Genomic DNA, 22550 nt, shown 5'->3' with positions numbered 1-22550 from the left:
TAATAACCACTTATTAGTGAATACATACCATGCATGTCCTTTTGGGTTTGAGTTACCTCACCCAGGATGATATTTTCTAGTTCCATCTATTTGCCTGCAAAACTCAGGATGTCCTTGTTCTTAGTGTAAATGAACCATATTTTCTATATTCATTCTTCTGTCGTGGTACTTCTGGGTTGTTTCCAACTTCTGGCTATCACTAACAAGACTACTGTAAACATAGTGGAACACGTGCCTCTGTGGCCTTATGGGGTATCTTTTGGTATATTCCTAATAGTATTACTGTTAGGTCATTAGGTAGATCTATTCCTGATTTTTTGAGGAATCTCCATATAGATTTCCAGAGTGGTTGTTTCAGTTTGCAACCCCCCAGCAATGGAGGAGTGTTCCTCTTTCTCCACATCCTCGCCAACATGTGCTGTCACTTGAAGTTTTGATCTTAGACACTCTGATTGGTCTAAGGTGGAATCTCAGGGTCATTTTGATTTGAATTTCTCTTATCACTAAGGACTTTGAACATTGCTTTAGGAGCTGCTCAGCCATTCAAGATTTCTTTGTTGTAAATTTTCTGTTTAGTTCTATAGCTCTCTTTTTGATTGTGTTATTTGGGGTTTTGGGGGTTAGCTACTTGAATTGTTTACATATTTTGGATATTAGCCCTCTACTGGATGTGGGGTTAGTGAATATTTTTTCCCAATCTGTGGGCTGCCAATTTGTCTTATTGACAACAATGAGCTTTGCCTTACAGAAGCTTTCCAGTTTCATGAGGTCCAATTTATCAATTCTTGATCCTGGAGTATTTGCTATTGCATTTCTATTTAAGAAATATTCCCTGTGACAATGAGCTCAAGTCTCTATCTCACATTCTCTTCTCTCGGATTCAGTGTATTTGGTTTTAAGGTGAGATCCTTGATCCACTTAGACTCGAGCTTTGTACAAGGTGACAAATATTTGTCTATATTCATTTTTCTACATACAGGCATCCAGTTAGACCAGCACCATTTATTTAAGATAATTTCTTTTACCCATTGTATATTTTTGGCTATTTTGTCAAAGATCAAGTATGGTTAAATGTGTTATTTTATTCCTGGATCTTCAATTCTATTCCATTGATCATCATGTCTGTCTTTATACCAATAAATGCAGTTTTCATCACTATAGTATAGCTTAAGGTAAGTCCTCAAGCCATTCTTTTATTGTTAAGAATTTTTTTCACTATTCTGTATTTTTTGGCCTTTCCAGATGAATTGCAATTGCTCTTTCCATGTCTTTGAAGAATTGTGTTGAAATTTTGATGGGGATTATGTTGAATCTGGGGATTGCCTTTGGTAGGATGGCCATTTTTACTATGTGAATTCTGCCAATCCACAAGCATGGAAGATATCTCCATTTTCTGACTTCTTTGATTTTTTTCTTGAGAGACTTGAAGTTATTGTCATATAGATCTTTTGCTTATTTGGCTAGAGTTACCCCAAGATGTTTCACATTATTTGTGGCTATCAGGAAGGGAGTTGTTTCCCTAATTTCTTTCTCAGCCTGTTTATCATTTATATAAAGGAATGCTACTGATTTGTTTGAGTTAATTTCAAATTCAGCCACTTTGCTGAAGTTGTTTATCAGCTGGAGAAGTTCTCTGGTAGACGTTTTGGAGTCAATTATGTATACTATTATATCATCTGCAAATAGTGATATCTTTATTCCTTCTTTGCCAATTTGTATCCCATTGATCTCTTTTTGTTGTCTTACTATTCTAACTAGCACTTTGAGTACTATACCAAATCAATGTGGGGAGAGTGGGTATCCATTTCTTGTCCCCAGTTTTAGTGAGATTGCCTCAAATATATGTCCATTTAATTTGATATTGGTTGTTGGTTTAAAGTTAATTGCTTTTATTATGTTTAAATATGGGCCTTGAATTCCTGATCTCATCAATATTTTTAACATAAATGGGTGTTGTATTTTGTCAAATACTTTTTATGCATGTAAGTAGTGATCATGTGTTTTATTTCTTTGAGTTTGTTTATATACTGGATTACATTAATGGATTTTCATATATCTAACAAACATTGCATCCCTGGGATGAAGCCTATTTGGTCATAGTAAATGATGGTTTTGATGTGTCCTTGGATTCAGTTTTCAAGAATTTAGTTGAATATTTTTGCATCGATATTCATAAAGTAAGATTGGTCTGAAGTTTTCTTTTTTGGTTGGGTCCTTGTGTGGTTTAGGTATCAGAGTAATTGTGGTTTTATAGACGGAATTAAGTAGTGTTTCTTCTGATTCTATTTTATGGAATAGTTTGAGGAATATTGGTAATAGGTCTTCTTTGAAGGTCTGGTAGAATTCTGCACTAAATCTGTCTGGCCCTGGGCTTTTTTTGGTGGGAAGGCTTTAATGACTTCTATTTCCTTAAGGGATAAGAGCCTATTTAGATAGTTTACCTGCTCTTGAATTAACTTTTATATTTAGTATCTGTCTAGGAAACCATCCATTTATTCTATATTTTCCAGTTTTATTGAGTATAGACCTTTGTAGTTGGATATGATGATTTTTTTGAATTTCCTTTTTTTCTGTTGTTATATCTCCCTTTTCATTCCTGATTTTGTTACTCTGAATACCTTCACCTGTTTGATTGTGTTTTCCTGTTTTTTTTAAAGGGATTTATTTGTTTCATCTTTAAGGATGTCTAACTGTTTACCTCTGTTTTCCTGTATTTCTTTTAGTGAGTTATTTAGATCCTCCTTAAAAGACTCTATTATCTTAATGAGATAGAATTTTAGGTCAGCTTCCTGATTTTCAGATGTATTGGTATATTCAGGGCTTTCTATGGTCTGAGAACTTGATTCTTACTATGCCCACATATATTGGTTTCTGTTATATATGGTCTTGTGCTTGCCTCTTGCCATCTGATTGTCCCTGGTGTTTGCTTGTCTGGGTGACTTTGGGTGCAGTTTGACTCATTTGTCCCTTGGTTGCTTTGGGTCTCCTGGTAGGCCTGGCTGTGGCTGTACCAGACTTCCTGTTAGGCCCTCCAACCTTATGGTCTTCAGAGGGGCAGAAAAGCTGCTGACCAGTTGCTGTGGCTTCAGTAGATCTCCTGGGTGGCCTTCAAGCTGTTGGATCTTCAGAGTAGCAGTCTAGCTGTTGTCCTGTATGAAGCTGTGCTCCTGGGGGACATACAACTATGATTTCTGTTTCCCTGTGTGCAGCAGAACTCCAAGGAAGCTTTCAGTCGGTTGGGTCAGTTGTCCTGCATGATGCTGAGCCCTCAGGAGGTGTTTAGACTGTGGTGTTGGTTACCCAGTTGCCCTGGGTGCAGCCAATCTCCTGGGGTACCTCAAACTGTGGTGTCTTCAAGGGAGCAGACTAGCTAGAGGTCTGGTGGGTGGGAATTTTAGGGGCTGATGGGTACCAAGTCCACTGGGCTCCCAGCAGCAGCTGTGGAACTTTGGAAGGGTCCTTAGCTGATGCTCTGAGTGCAGCAGATCTCCTGGGATGGCTCAGAATGTAGTGTCTTCAGGGTAGCAGACTAACTAGCAGTCTGTCCCAGCAGAAAAGACTGGCTAGAATACAAAATCTGTTAATGTTCTTACAAAACCAAGGTGCAATTCTAATCTCCAGTTATGGTTTCAAGATTGCATAATGGTCCGGTCACTTCAGAAAGCATAATTTCTACTTTTAATTTACTATCAATTATTTCTCTTAAAAATTTTCTACAAAATAAAAGTTACATTAATATATAAATTACATATCAGTTATGCTTGTAATCCTTATAGTGACTTCTTAATTTTTACCTAAATACTTTTTAAAATGTATGTGAATAAATTGAGTTGACTATATTACACTTTGGGTGAATCATTCACAGAGATTAAACTTACATACAAAGTTAAAAACATTTGACAGGCTAGCAGTTTTAGATGACCAGAATCTATGATAACAATAAGTTGGTAATCCAAGATGAAGACATTTTCTTTTTGAATCTCTCAAAAACAATGTTTCTAAAACAAAACGGGAAAATATTAAATCAATTACTGATTTATAGAAGTGTATCATTTCCTTTAGAAATTTTATTATATTTTTGGTTCAGTTTACTTGTACAGAATTTGCCTACTTCAAAAATATAATATTTTATTTATGAACTTCTGACATGTGAGGGGGAAAGAGATGGATTGTCACTGTTTAGTTTGAGTTATGTACTAGTTTCTTGTCACTAGTCAAAACTTCAAATAAACTCTCTGCAAAATTGAAGCTGATATATTTGTTTTCACAATGAGAAGATGGTATTGGATAAGCATACTACATTATAATGATTTCATTCCTTTTATAAAAATACTTACCAACAAAGATATGCCTGTGTTCTACGCTGCTACAATATATGAAAATTCACAATTGTGCTTTACTTTACAAATTGAACTTTTATTGACTTGAAGACAGAAACACTAAATACAAATTCAGGACACAATACAGCAGTATATATTTGATCTCTGGTTATGTGGTATTACTTATTTTTTTCCCATTTCATATACAACATTTTAGTATGTATTTGTTTTTATGTACCATGACTTTTTAAATTATACCATTTCTTTTTTGGGAGATATTAAATAGTGTCTTTATTTCCTGTGCCAACCAGTCTGTTTAAAAGTACCCTGTGTGAGGCTCCTATTGTATCAAGAATTGGAGAATGAATTAAAATTATTTTTATACATATTAATGAGTTTCGACTAAAACATTTAGTTCTATAGTGTTTAAATATTTTTTATTAGCTATTTTCTTTATTTACATTTCAAATGATATCTCCTTTCTGGGTTTCCCCTTCAAAGGAAAAAAAAAACTTGTTTCCTCTCCCTTCCCCCTGTTCACCAACCATCTCCTGCTCCCTGGCCCTGGCATTCCCCTATACTGTGGCATAGAACCTTCACAGGACCAAGGGCCTCTTCTCCCATTGATGACCGACTAGGCCATCCTCTGCTACATATGCAGCTGGAGCCCTGAGTCCCACCATGTGTACTCTTTGGTTGGTGGTTTAGTTCCTGGGAGCTCTGAGGGTACTAGTTAGTTCATATTGTTGTTCATCCTAAGGGGGTGCAAACCCTTCAGCTCTTTGGGTCCTTTCTCTAGCTCCTTCAAGGGAGACCCTGCACTCAGTCCAATGGATGTCTGAAGCCCAGCTGTGGTGGCGCTAGCCTTTAATCCCAGCACTTGGGAGGCAGAGGCAGGTGGATTTATGAGATCAAGGCCAGCCTGGTCTCCAGCGTGAGTTCCAGAACAGCTAGGGCTACACAGAGTAACCCTGTCTCAAAAAACAAAAACAAAAAAAATTGGATGTCTGTGAGCCTCTACTTCTCTATTAGTCAGGCACTGTCAGAGCCTCTCAGAAGACAGCTATATCAGGCTCCTGTCAGCCAGCACTTGTTGGCATCCACAATAGTGTCTGGGTTTGGTGATTGAATATGGGAAGGATTTCCAGTTGGAGCAGTCTCTGAATTGTACTTCCTTCAGTCTCTGCTCCAAAGTTTGTCTCTGAAAATCCTTCCATGGCTGTTTTGTTCCCCCTTCTAAGAAGAATCGAAGTATCCATACTTTGTTCTTCATTCTTCTTGAGTTTCTTGTGGTTTGTGGATTGTATTTTGGGTATTCCAAGCTTCTGGGCTAATATCCACTTATCAGTGAGTGCATACCAAGTGTGTTCTTTTGTGATTGGGTTAGTTCAATCAGGATGATATCCTCCAGATCCACCCATTTGCTTAAGAATTTTAAAAAAATCATTGTTTTTAATAGCTAAGTAGTAGTCCATTGTGTAAATGTACCACATATTCGGTATCCATTCTGTACAGTGAGAGGCAGGTGGATCAGTGGAATAGAATTGAAGACCCAGAAATGAACCCACACACCAATCTATGGTCACTTGATCTTTGACAAAGGAGCTAAAACCATCCAGTGGAAAAAATACAGCCTTTTCAACAAATGATGCTGGCTCAACTAGAGATTAGTATGTAGAAGCATGCAAATCAATCCATTCCTATCTTCTTGTACAAAGGTAAAGTCCAGTGGATCAAGGACCTCCACATAAAACCAGATACATTGAACCTAATAGAAAAGAAAGTGGAAAAAAGCCGTGAACACATGGGAACTGGGGATAATTTCCTGAACAGAACACCATTAGCTTATGCTCTAAGATCAAGAATTGACAAATGGGACCTCAAAAAATTACAAAGCTTCTGCAAGGCAAAAGAAACTTCAAACTAATCAAAGGCAATATCTGACAAGATGATATCTCAGTTCTCATCTAAGGCCCAAACACAAAGCACTCACATTTGTAAAAGAAATATTGCTAAACTTTAAATCACTTATTGAACCCCACCCATTAATAGTGGGAGACTTCAATACCCCACTAACCAGTTGCCATGTCATCCAGACAGCAAATAACGGAGAAATAATGAACCTAACAGACATTATGAATCAAATGGACCCAACAAACATCTAAAGAATATTTTACCCAAACACAAAAAGAACATACCATTCATCCAACATTCTGAAAGTTTAAGAATGAAGTTCCTAAGTATCAGTTTTATTGCTCCATGATCTGTGATTAAATATGTTATATATTCAAAACTAGGCTTTTAGTGTCAAATTTTAGAGGATTGCTGAGATTACTGGCAAGTAATCATAAACATAAATTCATGTCTTAATATTGGCACTCCTAGTATGTGCTAGGAATCTTCCCGTTCTACTGCTAGCTTGTATTAGGAGTAAAAGAAAAGATATCTAATTATAAAAAGAAATGAAAATAAACATGTGGGATATAAATCGGAATAAAATGAAAAATGAATGATTACTTTTAAAATCTATACTTGAAAAACAATTTGATCTAAACATACTTTTAAATCACTAGGAAATTAGTGTGGGTTATCCTAAGAAAACTGGAAATAAACACACCACTTTACCAGTCACACCATTTTGGCGCAAATACTGAAAGAATTGTAATCTCCTACAGAAACAGTTGTTAGCCCTTGTTCATTGCTCTCTTTAGAGAATGAAAGAAATGGTAACAGCCTAGGCATCTTTTAGCTGAAGAATGAATACAAATTTTAAAAACTGTACACATTGACAGAATATTATTTAAAAGTGAAGAATAAGAACATTTATAATTCAGAGGTAAATGGATGAAGGAATGAATAATATTACAAGTGAAGTAACTCAGAGAATACACACAAAGACAAATATTTCATGTTTCCTCTTATCTATGGATGCTAGATTTGAATATTCAGATAAAGTGTGTTTCATTTGGAATGTGAATAAAGACCCTGGATTTAGTAACAGGTTATGTGAGTGAGGGTCTTTTATGGGAGGGGAAAGAACACAATTGTATAAAGGAATAAAAAAGAATAACAGCAAACCAGGAAAGTTAAATTGAGGCAGTGAATGGAAATACAGGGTAGAGGAAAAAACAGTCATAGAACTTTTTTTTAAAACCAGCATATTAAAATTTTATTTTTTAAAATATTGGTTATTTTATTTATTCACATTTCAATTGTTATCCTCTTTCCCAATTTCCCCTTTCCAAACCTCCTATCCCATCTCTCCTCCCCTTATTTTCATGAGGGTGCTCCCCCACCCACCTACCCACCTCTGCCTCAGTGCCTTACCATTCCCCAATACTGGGGCATCAAGCCTTCACAGGACCAAGGGCCACCCCTCCATGATGCCAGATAAGGCTACATATGCAGCTGGAGCCATGGGTTCCTCCATGTGTACTAGTTGGTTGCTGGTTTAGTCCCTAGGGGCTCTGGGGGGTGGGTGTCTGGTTGGTGATACAGTTGTTCTTCCTATGTTGTTGCAAACCCCTTCAGCTCCTTTAGTCCTACCCCTACATCCACCAATGAGGACCTCTTGCTCAGTCCTACTGTTGGCTGAAAGTATCCAGATCCATATTGGTCAGGCTCCTGTGAGCAAGTACTTCTTGGAATCAACAATAGTGTCTGGATTTGGAGTCTGAAAATGGAATGGATCCCTAGGTGGGTCAATCTCTGGATGGCATTTCCTTCAGTCTCTGCTTCACTCTGTCCCTGTATTTCCTTTAGACAGGAGCAATTCTGGGCTAAAATATTTGAGACGAGTGGGTGACCCTATCCCTCAACTGGGGGCTGTGCCTAACCTCTGGATATGGTCTCTACAGACTCTCTCTCCCCTTTGTTGGATATTTCAGGTAATATCATCCCTGTTTGGTCCAGGGAATCTGTTACATTCCTGGTATCTTGGAGTTTCTTGTGTATTTCTCCAGTTCCCCACCCCCTACTGCTACACACCTCTGTTCAATCCCCTGACCCTCTGTACATCTCCTATCTCCTCCCATACCTGATCTTGTCACCTTTTTTCCCTTTCCCTCCTCTCTTTCTGCCATGTCCCATGTCCCTCCCACCCTCTATCTTCTATGATTATTTTGTTCCTCTAAGGAGAACTGAAGCATCCTCATTTGTCTTCCTTCTTTAACTTCATGTTTTGTGAGTTGTATCGTCAGTATTCCAAGTTTTTTGCTTAATATGCACTTATCCACGTACCATGTGTGTTCTTTTGTGACTGGGTTACCTCACTCAGGCTTATATTTTATAGTTCCATTCATTTGCCTGCGATATGGAAGTCCTCTCATGTTTCCTAAAGGGTGTGTATCTGTGTGTGTGTCCATGTATGTATGTATGCACCTATGTACCTATGTATGTATGTATGTATGTATGTATGTATGTATGTAGATAAATATATGTGCATACACATATGTGCATAAATAGGAAAAGTTTAGGGTGATTGATTTTACTTTGTTATCATTTTTGTTTCTCTCCTAAAAGTAGAGTCTCAGTGTTACTGAGATGTATCACTTTACTCTACCTTGATATTAATTATGAACTGCAAATAGAAAACTATAGTAATGCAACAAATATATAGTTTTTATGTGTAGATTATTATATTTCATAGTGTCTTAATTTTTGATATTACATAGTTTCCATCCCCTTAATACCCTTGCCTATGTATGGGGTCTAGATTCTAAGAATATTATATTTTTTGAACATCCACAAGTTTCTGTGCTTAAGATTATTTATATAGTGAAATACTAGACTTCAATAGATATCAGTACAATTTAAAATTCATTCAGTAAAATAGACATCAACAAAATGTATCTATAAAGGATAACTTTAATCTGGAAATAATGCTCATTTCCCACTGATGAATAGTTGTGTGATATACTCACATTGAGTTTCTGCAAGGACATTCTAATTACCTTACCCATAATATGAGTAGTAGTCACATAAAGGATAATGTGATTGAAAGAGAATTTTACGTAATTTACTAACTTTAATTCTTATCATCCAAATAGTTTATAGTTATGTTTTTCCAATTGATTAATTAGACAAATTAATTAAATTTATCTAATCTAAATTTGTTTTTATTACTTTTTCTTCCCAATTTATCATATATTGCAGGGATTTGCATTGTGTGAAACAGTCTTAGCTAATATACTATTAAACATTCATTTTTAAGTAAAATGAATGAGCTGACAAAGTCTATCTTGGGATAAATACTAAGTTTGGCATCTTTTCTAAACACAGCCTAAAACATAAACTTAAAATTATATTTAAAAACCAAATATCATTACTATAATTACTCCTGTTTAGATTTTATTTATAATGGACGATTGCAAAAAATGAAGTTTATATGAGGGAAGTTTATAATGTTAATTTTCATTTTACTTTATATATATTTTCATGTTTTACATAATATTTTACATGTAGAGAAAAGTAAAGAAAATGTTGTTTAAATCTTCTTATACATGATAATATCATTGTTGCTCTTTTATCATTCCTGATTGTATTAAAAGTTAAATTTGAATTTCTATGTGGGTTAAATATACTGTATAAAATTCTCTAACAACAAATAATCTTTGTCCTTATTTTAAAATGTCCTTAACAATTTCAGAAAAAATGTTTCTAGACCTATAAGTTTATTGATTGAGATTACTTGTCTTTTAATCCTTTTCATGTGCCTGCCCATTGCCTTCTGGTCATCTTCACTTCGTGAAAAATATCATTGATGAAACAATTCCATGTAAGGTGAGCATATTTGTTTTGTATCCAAATTTTCACTGTGCCTTTAATTTCAATCATTATTTTGTACAATGAAGTATCATGGAATAATTGCTTTGACACTGAACAAATTGAATGTTTTAATGTATGGATCAACAATTTTTAGATTTATCTTAACCTATTATTCATTTATATATCACTTTGTCACTCTTTCCCAGACTCTATCTCTCTCTCTCTCTTTCAGTTTGTGTGTGTGTGCATGTATGTGTGTCCTCTGCCTCATTTTCTTCCAGTTTCAAATGATGAATATTTGTGGGTATTAAAATTCATGCTTTTTGCTTCTGCTTTTTCATTAGTTTGAATACTGTATTTACCTTAAAGTTTATTAAAACATTCTCTTTGTTTTCTCAACAACATAAAATCATATATCTGTTTGTATATTGGTATTTTCACTTTATTCTATTTATATCTATCTCAACTTATAGCACTAATATAATGTGGGATGTTTAATCAATGATTATATAATCAATGTGATATTAATATTTTATTATACTTCTGCTGGATACTTGGGAATACTTATCTTGTCCTACTCAATTTCAGTTCACATATATGAAACTCTTGTCTGGGACATTTTATGTTCCAAAGTTACTTGTTGAAACAAAAATACTGACTCAAAAGCCATAGCAAATATAAGTGATATCTTTCTCTCTACTTCATGTATTTTTAAAAGAGCTTATTAATTTGTACTTTATACTTATATGAATTTGATAGTTTGCTAGGATATATTACTGAAGCACATATAGGGACATTGTCATGAGAAGAACTTGGAGTCTTTGCTTTCATAGATCATGCTCGACTAGCTACATTCAACTGGAATCTCTGCTTTTTCTTCGTTGATGTATTATACTCATTGGATCATCTGGCATTGGTTAATTGAAAGCTATGGGCTGCAAGTTAATTGTTTTCTACAGTACTTCCATCTTACATTGTTCATTATTCTGATCCAACTCATTTAAGCAGGGAGAGTTTTTAAAGTATTTATTGCAGCTAGTTTTGGCTACAATGAACTTTTTCTTAACTATTCCGTTTCTGCAACTTTCCTGTTCAACAGTTAACACTATAAGGTTCACTTAATAGTTTGGTTTCTGAGATTACAGTTAGGCTTATATTTCTAAGTTACTTATTCATGCTTTCAGGGGTAGTCTTGTAATATACTCTGATGTGACTTGTCTTATAGACTGCTATTGATTTCAATATATAAATATTAGGAGGATACAGCTCACTGCTAAAGAATGACCCATACATAGTCATGTGGAATGTTATCTGTATTTGAATTCTACTATTAAATTTAAAAAGATTCCTTAGGAAGTCTAACTCCATTCAAGTCTGTGTTTTTATCATGTCCCTCCAATAATGTCACTTAACTGTTTATTACAATAAGTAGTTTCTTGAAAAAAACATAAATTTAAAATCCTTAATACATTGTTGGCTAAAGAAAACTGAAGGTCTGACATTTTCATTTCCCACTGCAAGAAATATTGTAGAAAAGTCAAAGGACAACATAAAAACTATTTTGAAAGATAATTTTTTTACCAGCATAAGCAATCAATTGAATGTAGTAATCTCAAGCAAAGGTAGAAATATTGTCAGGTTCAAGTGTAGTATGCAAAGATTATAGAAACTTCAAGAGGCATTTTGTCCATCAATACATGCTCAGTGTGTTAATTTATCAAATATTGTCTGTCAGAAATCACTTTCTACAATCTGAAAATATCATGAAATTTTAAATTGAATTATAAAACTCATTTTCAAGTTACTCTTGGAAATCCTGGTGTTATAGATTGATACAATGTATTTCATTTGTTTTGTAAATTGTTCATGTTTTCTTTGTCTTATAAATTATGTCAAAATTGTATAGATGAAAGTAAAAAATTTCTTAGAGTCATTCTAAAACTTAGAGTGGTTAAAATAAATCTAAGTATGTCCAATTTCTGGAGGAACGGCCAAGCTGATTTCCAGAATGGTTGTACCAGCTTGCAATCCCACCAGCAATAAAGGAGTGTTCCTCTTTCTCCACAACCTCTCCAGCATCTGCTGTCACCTGAGTTTTTTATCCTAGCCATTATGACTGGTATGAGGTGGCATCTCAGGGTTGTTTTGATTTGCGTTTCCCTGATAACTAAGGATGTTGAACATTTCTTTAGGTGCTTCTCAGCCATTCAGTATTCCTCACTTGAGAATTCTTTGTTTAGCTCTGTATCCCATTTTTTAATAGGGTTATTTGGTTCTCTGGAGTCTAACTTCTTGAGTTCTTTGTAAATATTGGATATTAGCCCTCTATGAGATATAGGATTGGTAAAGATCTTTTCCCAATTTGTTGGTTACTGTTTTGTCCTATTGACAGTGTCCTTTGCCTTACAGAAGCTTTGCAACCTTATGAGTTCCCATTTGTAAATTCTTGATCTTAGACCATAAGCTATTGGCATTCTCTTCAGGAAATTATCCCCTGTGCCTTTGTGCTTGAGCCTCTTCCCCACTTTCTTTTCTATTAGTTTCAGTGTATCAGATTTGATGTGGAGGTCCTTGATCCACTTGGACTTGAGCTTTGTACAAGGAGATAGGAAAGGATCGATTTGCATTCTACTACATGCTAACCTCCAGTTGAACCAGCACCATTTGTTGAAAATGCTGTCTTTTTTCCACTAGATGATTTTAGCTCCTTTGTCAAAGATCAAGTGACCATAAGTGTGGGTTCCAGAGGACCCAGCTATACTACTCCTGGGCATATACCCAGAAGATGCTCCAACATGTAATAAGGACACATGTTCCACCATGTTCATAGCAGCCTTATTTATAAGAGCCAGAAACTGGAAACAACCCTGATGTCCCTCAACAGAAGAATAGATACAGAAAATGTGGTACAGCCACACAGTGGAGTACTACTCAGCTATTAAAAACATTGAATTTATGAAATTCTTAGGGAAATGGCTTTATCTAGAGACTATCATCCTGAGTGAGGTAACCCAATCACAAAAGGACACACATGATATGCACTCTCTGATAAGTGGATATTAGCCCAGAAGTTCGGAATACATGAAGCACAATCCACAGACCACAAGAAACTCAAGAAGAAGGAAGACCAAAATGTGGACATTTCATTCCTTCTTAAAAGGGGGAACAAAATACCCATCCAAGGAGTTACAGAGACTAACTATGGAACAAAGACTGAAGGATGCACAATCCAGCCTCATATAACTGTCTCATGTGAGGCTCTGACAGTCCCTGACTAAAACAGAAGTAAAGGCTCACAGCTATCCATTAGACTGAGTACAGGGTTCCCAATGACGGAGGTAGAGAAAGGACCCAATGAGCTGAAGGGTTTGCAGCCCCTTAGGACGAACAACAATATGAACTAACCAGTACCCTCAGAGCTCCCAGGGACTAAACCACCAACCAAAGAGTAAACATGGTGGGACTAATTGCTCCAACAGCATATGCATAGTAGAGGATGGTCAAGTCCGTCATCAATGGGAGGAGAGGCTCTTGGCCCTGTGAAGGTTCTATGCCCCAGTGTAGGGGAATGCCAGGGCCAGTAAGCAGGAGGGGATGGAATGGTAAGTAGGGGGAGGAGGGAGGGAACAGGGGTTTGTTCTTGCTGGGGTTTTTTTGTTTGTTTGTTTTCTTTTTTTGGTTATTTTTGGAGCGGAAACTGGGAAAGGACATGTATAACATGTAAATAAAATATCTAATAAAAAATAAATAAATCTAAGTAAATATTTAGCTTTGTCCATACAATGTTATACCCTTCTAGGTAAAAATTATGGTTGGAACACATGTAATATATTTTCAAGGATAATTTATATTATTAAAATAAGATATTATATATGTTTTAGTGATGTTTATTCATCGTATACTTTGCTGAATTTTATTCAGTCATTTTCATTCAAATGTACCATTTGCTTTCATAGTACTGACTATGGCATCCATATACATGTGTGTGTGTGTGTGTGTGTGTGTGTGTGTATGTGTGTGTGTGTGTGTGTGTGTGTGTGTATGTGTCTATGATGTATTTGAATTACTGTGGCAGAATACATATATATATATATGTATCTATATATACATACATATATATATGTGTGAGTGTGTGCATATGTATGTTTAAATATATATAGATTCATATATTTATCTGTGTATGTGCCTATGTATATAATTTAGTATGTGAGAGGAAACATACAATATTTGTCTGAGTTTGATTTATTTCAGTTACTACTATGATCTTTAGTTTTATCTATGTTTCTGCCACTGTACAATTTGATTATTCTTTATGGCAGAATAAAATTCCATTGCTCCTGTTCAGCAGGCCTTAAGTACTATAAGATGTATACCACTTACCAACAAGTATGAATGCTGTTGCTCTACTTTTACTTATATCCTGCCATGTGGTCATTGTTGTAGTTCATATAAACAGCTGGATAGAATTGTTGGTTGCTTGTTAGTTTTTATAGTACTTTGTACTATGAAGCTTAGTACACAGGGAGGAAACGTTGAGATCAGATCCACACAGATCCTATGCATCCTATGTCTGAAATCCTTGGTATCTTTAACAATAGTAACTTGTATTTATCCTCGGAGACGTAACAAAGGGCATGAAGAAAAGCTTATAATTTTGAGGAGTCTCTTGGACCCCATTGAACAACAGCTTGAAAAGAAAAAATTTCATTGCTAGAATTGGAGGGTTTTTTTAGCCTATTGCTCATGAAGTGTGTGTGTGTGTGTGTGTGTGTGTGTGTGTGTGTGTGTGTGTGTGTTTATGCACTAAAAACCACTTCCTGCACAAAAGAGTGGTGGCTGGCTTTAAAAAAAAATGGTATAGAAAGTTTCTGTAACTGAAAGATTTAGTATCTCTGCCTAGCTTGATAAAAGTCTCATCATCAAAGGCTATAATTATTTCCCAGAATGTTTGTTAGGTAATATTTGGTGATTTGTTCTCCCTTGTATCTTTGCTTCCTGAAAAGAGTCATGGCACATCTCTGTTTTCCACAATCTTGGCAGCCTTCTGCATCATCCACAATCAGACACTGGTATTAACTGATTAGGAATGTAACGAAAGTGAATGGATTCAATGAGCATCATGTGGAAATATGATTATGCAGAATAAAAATTGGTTTTCACAAGTTCTGCCACTGCTGAAGCCACCTACAGAAACTTGAGCATCTTTTTCTGGTAAGACCTGCTCCTTTCTTTCACTTAAAAATCCCTACGGACAAGGTTTTGGCTAAGGAGAGTTGTGTTGTAATATTTATGAATGAAAATCCATGAGAAGCCATGAGTATTATACTAGGGAAATTCAGAAATATGGAAACTCTGGGGAACCAAAATATTTCAGATTTGTGCAATTTCCAGGTTTTAGAATATTTTCTTACACATAATAACATAATACAATTAGAAAACTTAATGCTAACCATAAAATTCAGTGACACATTACATAAACTTAATCACATGCATTAAAGTTAATTTAATATATTTTCTTTTGAACAAAATTTGCATTTTGAATATTTCTTAGGAAGTAATGAAAAATGCTAACACTTCTTTAAAGCAAAAGCTTAGTCTTTGAATATATTCTTCTCAAACTGTCCCCTCAAATTTCTACTATAAACAGAAGCCTCTGCTGAGTTATCTTTTTCTATCTAATCAAACAAATCTAAACTCTTTTCTTCTTTTTCCTCATTCCCAGACTTAGTTCTTTTCCCCTGCTATCTTTTATCATCTTTGGTCAGTGTTACCTTATTATTTTGCATTTTTATCTTCATTTTTTTTTTAGTTTTATAATTTTAATAACAGTTTCATAATACCTTGGAAGAAAGTAAATTATGATACCTTCAGGAGTTCTAAGTCAGATTCCATCTAAAAAATATCAGCATGATCCAGGAAGCATTTGTCTACCATTCTTCTGTATTGTTTGTCATGGTGGTATACTCTTCTTAGTCCTAACCATCAAGTATCAGACGTACTTCTCCATGGGTCCTCTAGGACAAGCATAAGCCCAAATCCCTCTATTCAGCCTTATCAATGACTACTATTTGCAGTCCAAGAAGACTTTCACTCCATAAACAAACTTGTTAAAGAAAATGTTCTGGATCCAGTCCATGTACAAATACTTCAGGTAGGAATTTTTTCTTAAGGTGACCAGTTGATATCTACAGACACTGTGGAATAAAACTATAGCATCATGAAAGGATCAGCAAGACCATCTGTCTTACGGTGATACTGGTATCATCCTAGCCCATGGAGATTCTGCAGCAGTAACTCAATCTATAGACATTGATGATAAAAAAAAAATATATCTGCCTTTCTCCAACACTGCAAACATAACCCTGAAGATATTGTTCTTCTTCACTTGGTCTAATTGCATATGGAAATACTGTAGCTGGTTCTCTGTAGTGCATAGCTTCCCATACATTCATTTTAATATAGAAATTTAATTCTCATCTTAGGCCATATGCAAAAGTAAACTTAACATTAATTAAAACTTAAATATAGCTAGCTAGCTGTGTATGATGATTCACTGTGGCTTGATTTATCTTTACTACTTTGTGGGTCCTTCTTTTTCCCATCCTTTGTCTACCCCAAAGGTTTCACTCACTCTCACTAGATAGGAGCAAAAGGATACAGGTGTGAGAAAGAAATGCAGATCTGTGAATTTAATTTCTTTATTCTTGTTTCTCCCTTGTTTGAATCTGGTCTTAGCACGACACTTTATTCCCCTTGTTTCATTCCCTATCTCTAGATATGAAAGGAGGAAGAGTAGAGAGAGAAATAGTGATCCATGAATCTATATATTTTTCCTCTGGTTTCATCTTTAAACATGGCTACTTACAAATTGCAACCATCTCCCATAAATGACCATCAAACACCAATCACACCTCTTGGGAGTCAAAGCACTCATATTTCCTCTGAAAAGTTCCAATCACACACAATAACAGAAATTATCTGCATCCAGCAAAACTATGCCTTTGCTAGAGCTCAAGGAAAATGATAGCTGCTGAAAGTAGTTTGAAGCAGCCCAACATCTCCACACCTGTGTTTCAAATGAAAACTGATTGTTAGAATATGGCTATGTTTTCTTAAAACAACATTCCAGAAATCTACTACAATGCACACCTGTAATATAAGCAGATATGAATTAGACAGGAAGGAAAAACAGGAGTTCTAGGCCATTATGAGTTATAGGTAAGCTGGAGATGAGTTTATCCTACATGAGACTCTAGGTCAAAAACAAAACACAACCTGAAACTGTTAAATTTCAAAAGGAAATAGGAGAAAGTTTCTTTAATTTGGTATAGGTGGTAATTTCCTAGGTTTACAGGCAGTAGAAAAAAATATTGTGAGATTACTTGAAACAAAAGAGTTTCTATGAAACAAGGGAGATAATCTACAGAGAATCTGTGAGTCTACAGAGAAAATGAGAACCTAAAAGTTAGAAAAAACATAATTTCATGCTAATTACATGGCAATGGGTTATTCCAAATATATCTGAAATGCCTGTCATCAGTAGCTAAAACTTAAAAAAATAATAATAATAACCTTTAAATTATTTGAATATTTTGAATATTTGAACATCATATATCAGGATACACAAATGGCCACCAAGTACATGTATGTGCTTAATATACAAATAATGTACATCAAATTCTCAATGACTAAATATTAACAAAATGAATGCAACAATGGATAGTTTTGAACTTTTATATATGAGAATTTATCATAGAAAACCATTTAGAACTTTCTCAAAAGATTGTAGTTATTACTGGTATATGATTAACAACTCCACTTTTTGAGTATACAACTCAAAGAATAAGAATCAGGATTTCAGATAAATACAAAAATTTCTATGTTCATTGTATTAATATTCATAATTTCTGTGTATTCAATTAAATATGAAAACACGATTTAATAAAATGCAGTAAGGTCTTATTGGATAACATAGCAAATGCCTTTCTCCTGTGCAAATGCTCAGGTAAGAAGTCTTGGAAATCAGTGAAAAACTATTTTAAGAGAGAAAGAAGAGTAGCATGAAGAATAAAAAAGCAGTGAGAGTAAAGTTACCATGAACAGGGGAATAGGAAAGCAACACATACAAAAAATGAGAAATTTATGAGTTTGAGGCCAGCCTGGTCTACAGAGTGAGTTCCAGGATAGCCAGAACTATACAAAGAAACCCTGTCTTGAAAAACCAAAAAAAAAAAGAGGGAAATATATGGAAGGAATTACAGAGACTGAAGGAATGCCTACCCAGAGACTGCCCCACCTGGGGATCCATCCCATATATAATCACCAAACCCAGACACTATGGTGGATGCCAATAAGCGCTTGCTGACAGAAACCTGTTTTAGCTGTCTCCTGAGAGACCCTACTAGTGCCTGACAATACAGAGGTGCAAGCTCATAGCCAATCATTGGACTGAGCACAGGGTCCCCAATGTTGGAACTAGAGAAAGGACCCAAGGAGCTGAAGGGGTTTGCAATTCCATAGGAAGAACAAAAATATGAAATACCCAGTACCCCCAGAGCTCCCAGAGACTAAACCACCTACCAAAGAGTACACATGGAGGAATCCATGGCTCCAACTGCATATGTAGCAGAGGATGGCTTTGTTGGTCATCAGTGGGAGGAGAGGACCTTGGTCCTGTGAAGGCTCTATGCCTCAGTGTAGGGGAATGCCAGGGTCAGGAAGCAGGAGTGGGTGGGTTGGTGAACAGGGGGAGAGGGAAGAGGATAAGGAGTTTTCAGAGGGGAAGCAAGGAAAGGGGATAACATTTGAAATGTAAATAAAGAAAATATCTTTAAAAAAAAAAGGAAAGAGAGGAATGAGAAATAGTTCACAGTACTGATTTTACAAACTCAGGTAGAGTGTAACCCAAAGTTGTAGCCACCAGGTAAGACTAGAGAATAAAGGTGGTCCTAATGACAAGAGACTTACAATCCTAGCTACAAAATTGAGAAATTCTTCCAAATAAATAGAGGTGAGAAAAAAACAGATAATAGACATAAGAAACATAATGCTCAATAAATCAAACATTATGAAAGCATCATCCATACAGTAAATCATATAGTTAAAAAAATAACCAGAAACTGAAGACAGAAATCAGAATCTATTTCCTACCTACCTACCTACCAACCTACCTACCTACCAACCTACCTACCTACCTATCTACCTACCTACCTACCTACCGACTTATTTACATACACACATATACCCTAAAATAAATAAACAAATCTCAAACTTTTTCAATTATTATTAACAATTGTGTAGAATGCATGTTTTTGCCCAGAGCTTTTAGATTTGACTGCATTCTATGTAACATTAAAGTGTTCTAAGCATATTTTTCTTAATAATTTAATTAAATTTCCTTTTTGAATATATATTGCATTTCATAATTTTATTTAAAAAGGCTCCAGTTTCACTTTTATTCACCTTTTGTAAATTATGAAGTATATGAAAATAAAATTTTCAAATTAATATAGAAAATATTGTGTTTTCTGAAGCTCTGAGAATCCTAAATTTAGGTTCAGTACAATAATTTATGTCATTATAATAAAATGAATTAATGCATCCCATACTTGTTATTCATTGTTTCCCAAAGCTGTTGTGGTCTTTAACTATTTTCTCAGAACTGTATAGTTTGGATAATTTGTGAATGAACAAAATGACTTAAAATGCTTGTTTGTTTGATGCTGACTTAGAATAGCTGGCATTAACACCTTTATTCTTAAGTGGAATTAAATTAAAGAGCATAAGAGCATTGACTATAATTCTCTGGACCTGCAAATAGCTATTGTAAAGATATAACATATCTGTTTTCATTGGAGTATACCTTTAACAGTTTTCTGTATATCATATAACAAGTTATGGTGAATGGTATTTAATGTCCTCTGAGCTCCTCTAATATTAAGATTCCAGAAAGCTCAACACAGATTTACTATTTTGAACAATTTCATTGTCCAATATCTGGAGCAAACAGGAAGAAAAATGGCATTCAATGATATCCAATACTGTTATATGTTGCAGTGAATTAGATAAGCTTCTCTGTCTCCCAGAGGTTCACACACAGGCTGCAAATCACCCAAGAGCTCTCTGGAATCATGAATGGAAAACACACACACACACACACACACACACACACACACACACACACACGTTCAGTTCACAGCGGGATCCCCAGGAGAAATGTAAGAACCACTGGCCAGATGTAGTGAAACAAGAGTCTTTCATTTATTCTAGTCAGTGTTGGATTTCAAACCTTCTCACTGCACAGGAAAAGAGTGCAACTCCGCGCCTAGGGGATTGGCGTTTTTATACAAGCATAATCAGGTATTCTTTGGATTTTAGGGTGACAAGGGAAGTCATTTATCAAACACGATATCGTTTGTTCAGGCAGCAGGTGGAATTGCCCAACTGAGAGGGGAAGTCTTCTGACCTGGGAAGAAACTTTACTGTCTACCAGGAGCTAGTGTGTTTTTACAGCTAGCCACAGCTGCCTGTGGACTTGATTACCCTCTTCTCATGGCTCAAAGGTATGACATTTATCCTTTCAAGGATATTTGGTCTTTGCTCTTCTCAAGGACAGGAGCCAGCTGCACTGTGCCAGCCTCAGTGACTAGCAGGGCAGAGGGATGTTGCTGCTTGTCTATTCTCAAACCAGCATCTGTTGCTCCTGGGGGGATTTCATTAGGAAGTGTCTCTTTAACACCAGATCCAATGGAGGTAGTGGCCCCAAGGGCCACTTTCCTGAATTCTTACATGCTGGCAGGCCTTTAAGTTTGATCATTTTGCTTCCTTATCATAGCCATACCATCTTCCACTCTCTCTGTCCCTTTCCAGGACCATCCAAAAATCTCCCCATCTCCCTGTCCAGCCATTGACTGTCCAGCAATTCTTTATTATCAATTGAAACCAAGTGGGGACAGGGACCCTCAGGTCTGGAAGTGTAGCTTTTGGGAGACAAAATAAGACAAAGCATTAGAATCAATTCCCCAAAATTATACAAACTATACTTGTCTGATTTACTCTTGATAAATATTACCTCCCCCTTCAGCTCTGCCACTGGACTCTGGCAGTCTCTGCTTGGAGGCTACCACCTGGGGAGCTAAGACAAAAGCTCTCTGCAGACTGTCAGTTCCTCTTTGAAGAAAGCTGCCTGGAAGTTCACACCGAGATAAGAACATGCCTACCCGAGTTGATGGGGACTTTGGCACCTGACCACTTCTGTTGTGTTTATGTTATGCAAATATCATGTAACCTAGAGATTCGGTTTCGGTTTTTTCGGTGTACCTATAAATATTCTGGATATTCTAAGTAAAGTTGAAGCCTTGATTGGGATGCAACTTGGCTTTATGTTTTCTCTTACATTTTGAACCCTCTATTTCAGGTCATTTTGCACTTCTCCTGAGAGAACCCAGTTCATGAAACTGCGGGCAATTTCAATAAAGACTTATTAAATTTATTAACAAATAGCAAAACAGCTTTATTTCTTTTTCATTTAGCTTCTTTAATGTTATATACAAATTCTTAAAGAGGCTCTAATCAGTTATCAAATGTATGAGCAGAAGTGAGGAGGGTTGCTGTTGTCAAAGGAAACCATCATATTCATGTTCATCAGTCATGTAATATAAAGGACTAGTCTTTACATGCAGATCAAGTTATTATAAGTCCATAGAAAAATCCTAAAGTAGCCAACCTGATCTTACCAAATAAGATTATGCAGCGAACAGAATAGTATTTGTTTTCATTATTTGAGAAATGAGAAAATAAGGATGGGTCTGATAATGAACTATGTATGTTCATTATCTCAAACTGTGGGATTGAATGAAGATATTTTAGTTTAAGACTATGTAGTGTTTTTCTATTATTCTTAAATAATAACAACTGATACCTTGAAATGTGTAACACTGTTAATTGTTCTGTAAATATGCATCAAGAACCAGGTACTTCTCAACCACTAATTTCATTTCTCAAGTTTTACCCTCTTCACTAAAATTGCCTTTCTTGCATTTTTTCACATCTCTTGCATATTGTTCATATCTTCATCACATAAAATGTAAGAAAATCTCATTTTCCAAAACATCAATTGCACCAGTCACGATCTTCCTCTCATATTTCCTTGCCTGAAATCTAAACATTGACCCTATGAATGATTAATTTCTGTTCTTTTTTTCTTTTGAGTAACTATATCAACACATTTCCCAAGATCTTTGTGCAAATGAAGTCATTGATCAGTTTGTCTTTTAAATTCATGAGTACATATGATATTAAAGCTAAGTTTTCCAGTGTTGCTACTTCAAAATACGTATATCATCTTGTTCTTTATAAACTGACTTGTTATCATGAAAAAATGTTGATTATATATTTATATATATTTACTAAATTGCATTGAAATTATATCTATGCATATAATAATACTGTAATGCACTTGAGGAA

Source organism: Mastomys coucha, unplaced genomic scaffold (genome assembly GCF_008632895.1).
Source record: "Mastomys coucha isolate ucsf_1 unplaced genomic scaffold, UCSF_Mcou_1 pScaffold7, whole genome shotgun sequence".
In the NCBI taxonomy this organism is placed as follows: domain Eukaryota; kingdom Metazoa; phylum Chordata; class Mammalia; order Rodentia; family Muridae; genus Mastomys; species Mastomys coucha.
This window is presented reverse-complemented; position numbering follows the sequence as displayed.